The following is a 5,670-nucleotide window of genomic DNA, read 5'->3' as shown; positions in this document are numbered from 1 at the left end:
GCTGTTTTGGTTTTTGCCTGCTTCATATTAGTGCAGGCTGTTTGGTCACCACGTCTCTGAGAAGCACCGGTGGCCTATTTACTGTCATGTATCGGGGGATCTAATTATATCCCACCATAAATTATAATGTAACGACCATTAAATAGGTCAAATGATTAATTTGTACTCTCTACATTTTTTAACACAATTTATATATCATTTTTTAACAATGACTTTTCATCAGTGGTAACTATACACTCACTCAAGTGCTGTGCTTGTACAATTTTGAGGTACTACTTTATACTTCCATTTTACCACATTTCAGAGGGACATATTGAAGTTTTGAATCCAAGTCAGCAGCTCTCAAACTTTTTCACGTCAAGTAGCCCTAAACTGACTAAAACCACAGACCCCCATCTGATGAGATTTTTGCTTTTAGATGTTTTATTACAGAAAGTATATGGAACCCATAACCAACATAGCCATACATTCTGTCATTGTGTTACTTCTGGATGGAAGTATAGTGAAAATAAATTATTCCTCTTTTTGCTGGGCACCCCCTGGAACCCCCTTAAGGACCCTGGGAGGTACCTAGACCCTACTTTGAGAACCACTACATTAGACAGCTTGTTAGTGGTAACTTTGCAGATTCAGATTTTACACATGAAAATATGTTCAGGATATAAAATATTTGAGGGAGAAGCACTGCACACAGACTTGTTTGTTTCATCGACTTCTTTATTTAAACAGCATTGTGCTGAATCAAAGCCAAACATTTGGACTTATGCTTTCATCAGGGGCCAAACAGGAACACTGGGTTGAAAACCACTTTTTATATATTTCCAAAGATTATAAAATATGACACAATATAATGGATTAAAGCACCAAGTACTGCACAAAGGGGTTACAATTCACTCAACCCTGATCAGCCTCAAGATTAACATTCTGTTTGTACATTAATACATTGGCAATAACAGTCAAATAAAATAAAACATATATAATAATTAGACCTCTGATATGGGCAACCCTGCATCATAAGCACTTTTACCTAAGTAACATTTTAAATGCAGGACTCTCACATGTAGTGTATGTTTATATGATCATTTTTGCTAGTTTTATTTAATTAAAAGACCTGAATACTTCATCCACCACTGCTTTTCAAGCCTCTGATTCAGTTTTAGCCATCTCTATCTGATCTCTTTGATTTGGTCGTTACTTTTTGTTTATTTGATTGGATTCCCATTAGCTTCCCTCTCCCATATCTTTGCTAATCTCTTATAATCCTTGGTCCAAATAGTGAGATAAAAAGGGATATAACAAAAGCAACTAATATCTATATAGGCCTCAAACAGGATCAAGGAATTTGAATCAAATTAAATCGACAGAAAACTCAAATACATAATAGTCAAGATAAATGATACAGCACATGGTCACTGTGGGAGAATGAAAGACTGGTGGTTAATGGTTGACAGTAATACAGTCAATGATTGCTGACAGTGAAATTTATGGACAAAATTTAGGAATAACCAAGATAACGTGAGACCAAGGAACCTATAAAACATGATAAGCCACGTTGGTCTTGAGGATATTTAAATGTTCCTCAAAGTTGATGGTAGTTCATCTGGTAGTTACTGGTAGTTTAGTGGTGGTTACTGGTGGTAACTTGTTCCTTTCTATGGAGCCTCTGTATATAGTTATGTCGTAAAAGGTTTGGCGTTGCGCTTTAAAGAAAGTTGATCTATATTGTGACTTAGAGTTAAGTGTCTCTAAGAACGTTGTTGAAGAAGAGCAACCGGAGCGTGATTTATTCTTGACTGAGAGCCATGACACTCTATTAATGTCTGCATTACTGTCAGTAGAATTAGTACAGTATGGACAAAAACAAAGTAATTTGGCTCGAAGGACTGTTTATAAACCATATCACTCATAATAAGATAAGACTAACAAACTTATTACTTCTTTGATAACTTCATGGGTGACAAAGGTTGGATATTTCCTGCTGAGTGCAACACAACACCTCTTCTCATTCACACAATAATCTGTCAGTATGTTTTTACAAAGACAGAAGAGGATCAACAGTGACTTTCTCTAGTTTGGATTCTTGTTTAGAGCTGCTGTTACCGCCCTGTTACTGATCCACACAGATTTAGATTTGTATGTGTAGGCTACAGTATTTAAAATGATGTTGTTTGTTTACTGCTCATAGTGCATAGCTGTCAGCTGAATAAGAGATACTTCAGTTAACCCATTAGGCTTTACAGATAACATTACCATTAGGTGGTGTTACACGTTGCTTCTGTTTATGACTAACAAAATGATGCAGTTTTGGATTGTATTAGTCAAACTGAAGATTTTGGGAATGTCCAATGGAAAAATTACAAACTTACGTAAAGAGGTGCATGTCTGAAAGAGAGTAATGCAGTAGTAAGTGAGTGAAGCAATAAAAAAATGTGTAGTCTGTCATAATCACACATCGATACCCAAAAATAGAAACATCAGTCAATTAGAAGTACTGGTCTAGCTATTATTCACCAGTAAGCATGTTAGATAACAGTAGCAAAGTCAAATAATTGAATAAATATGACAAGTGATTTTTAGGAAGTAAATGATGCAACAACTTGCTACTTTAACATCAGTAAGGCCCAAAGTAGTAGTAGAAGATAACTAAATAATGGAAGTCCACTTCTTTTTACATGAGTAGAACTGTAGATCTGTGTTGGAAATGACATGATAGGTGTCATGTTTGTAAGGCAGAAGCTGAAAATTTAACCAAAAAAAGCTATGAGTTTCAGGGTTGTTTACAATTTGCTGCTGTAACTGATGGACTGATGGATGAAGCCTTGGGGAAGCTAGAGAGCAGGAGCTCTGACTGACAGTAATATGTACATCGCTGGAGGGCTGTAACTAAGAGAGAAACAGTCAAAGCACGCCTTCTACTAACTTTGATGTGAGCGAACATTCGAGGCAGATCATCTTACAGCACAGAGGAATGCTCTCAGTCAAGTTTGTGTGAAGCAAACATCTATTTAGCAGAATGCCCTAAACTGAGATGTGAGTTCATTTAAGAGCTGATTTATGGCTGTCTGTCATCTCTCAAACAAGCTTTACATTACTTATGAAGAGAATAAGGAGTTGGAGTGCTTTTGAATTCATAGCATGCACATGACATATTAAACACTTGCTTGTTTGGACAAGTGTGTTTACATTAAAAATGTCACACAGGTGTATAGGAGTGAAAGGCACTCTGCTTTGTCTGCTGAGTCTAACAATGACTCACACAGTGTAAAGCACAACCTGGTGTGATGAGTGTTTGAGGTTATACAGGGACAGACTTTTGAATTGCTTTTGATTGGGAGAAAAATGTTGATTAATCATATCACACATTTAATGTAGAGGTATCATTCTTAAATTTGTATGACAACAAAAATGGCACTTTAATAGCTTCCCTCTGTAAGTACACGTAGCTTAAAACTGGCAAGAAAACAGACACTGATGTTGTTATCTTTGAGTATGTGTTCAAAAGATATCTTTAAGGGTTAATGGAGATTTTGGCTGACATTTTGAGTTGCCATGCAGGTGTCACTAACCACAACGACTGCATTACATACAGTAGGTGTGACGGTTCCACCACCCTGCATTTGCATGCTGGCTAACTGAAACTAACTGAAATGGAGCCGTTGTTAGTGCTTCTCATGCTATAACAAGTCAAAATGTCACTGTGAGAAAAGTCTATTATAAATTCATAGAAGCCACTTCTATAGGGACTCACCGCCGGGCTGGTGAGAGCAGTTTCTGAAGCTTCCTGCAGAGGGCAGAGGTGTAATAAAATCTCCACTATTGACTGATGGAAAGTTCACAAAGGCCTTCTCTGTGAGCTGCTCTGTAACACAATGGACATATATTATTTCTAAGATACTTCCATTAGCATTTTATCAGAAAACAAATGTACATTTGAATTTGAGACAAGGATTATCTGTATTTTAAATTGAGACACAGAATGTGGGATATTTCTTAAGACGAGAAGGTGTAAATAGCTTGATGTGACTTTTAATAATGGACAAAATCTGATTAAAGGTTACAAAGCATTAGATGTTTTAGTTTAATACCATAATCAGTTTGATTAACACAGGTGTGTATGAGCTAATATTACTGAGAGGATGCTGAGAAGAAAATGTTTTATCAACTGCTACATGGGACTAACCAACACATGTAGCCTTTTTAACAGCAGACATTTTTAACTTGTCATAACATAAAAAGCACAGGTGCCACTTATAACATTTATGGTGGCTTCATTTCATTCAAGTGTCTCAGTAAGCCCAGACAGTGTTACAGTGAGCCAGCATGCACAACATCAACACAGAAATAGAAGTAACTAATTGGAATCATTAATTTAATCATTTACACCTGCGTAAATGTCAAAATGTCCTCTGTGAAAAGGGTTTATTGCAACAAAAACACTGACTAATTACACCTAATCATTCTCAGCTGCTCATAACTGACTGTGGCAAACAGTGCTAATCATGTTAAATTCCATCAGCACAATTTATTATAATGTTATGACATGATAATAGTTTATGAGATGAACAGTATTTTTTCCAAGGCTCCTTGCAGCTCTTTCTTTACGTCTGTGATGCAACATGTTGATACTCCAAGCATCATTTATTTGTGGACGTGCTTGTTTTATGTGACCTCAATTATTGCGAGCTCACTCATTCACATTCACTCTGATTAGACCCTGAATTCACTCTTCACAGTGTCGCTCAGCAGCCTCACGTGGTGCTGCAGAGAATTCAGAATGAATTTCAGGCAACAGAAGGGCCAGTCAGCCAATAACATACTCCTGTAATCATGTAATGCACATGTTATTGTGAAGAAATGTGAATGTAAAGGTGAGCACACATGGACACACAAATACTTGAGCTGTCGACTGGTGATTGCATGCGGGAACAGCATAAGTGTAGCTGATTACAGCACAGGTAAAGATTACTGCACTATTATAGTAATATGAAAACAAACAAAACAAGGAAACAAACAATAATGAAGAGAAGGGCTTCTTTTGCAACACAAATTTAATATTATTTATGTACGGCTTCAGAGAGAGGAGAGTTTCAGATGTTCCTCGTGTTTGGCATGATGTCTAGTAAAGGCTCACAAATCACCACTTTTGTCCTTGAGGTTGTTATAGCAACCCTGTGTTAAGTGTTTGGCGGGGGATAAATCGTCCCCTCCATTTGGAATAAAACAATGACAAGGTACAAGTAATCATCTCCAGCATCTGATGAACAAGGTACAACTCATCAGCACAAGAGGACTCACAGCACTGCTACAGCCACTTAAAACGATACTGCAGTGAGGACACACCTGACTGCCTACTTATTATGTATCCTGCGCTGTAATATCACTGGCATGCATTGCATATTTAGTCCATTTATTTCATTAAAAATATAACTTCATCTTTGGATTTTTTTTAGTTTAGCTTATATTTAAGATACACAGATTTTACATATTTCTGAAGCCTCCTTTTGTTTTTTTGGTGCTCTGACACTGCTTTGATTCACTGAATTATCAGGAAACCAACACTTCCACACACTCTGGATCTCCAAGCACATTTCAAGGATGGGACAGTCTGCACAGCAACAGTGCACAGTGATGTGTTTGTTCTCCACATCCTTAGACACACATTGGCCAGAT

Source organism: Thunnus thynnus, chromosome 8 (assembly GCF_963924715.1).
Source record: "Thunnus thynnus chromosome 8, fThuThy2.1, whole genome shotgun sequence".
In the NCBI taxonomy this organism is placed as follows: domain Eukaryota; kingdom Metazoa; phylum Chordata; class Actinopteri; order Scombriformes; family Scombridae; genus Thunnus; species Thunnus thynnus.
The sequence above is the reverse complement of the archived record's forward strand: the minus strand, read 5'-3'. Positions refer to the sequence as shown.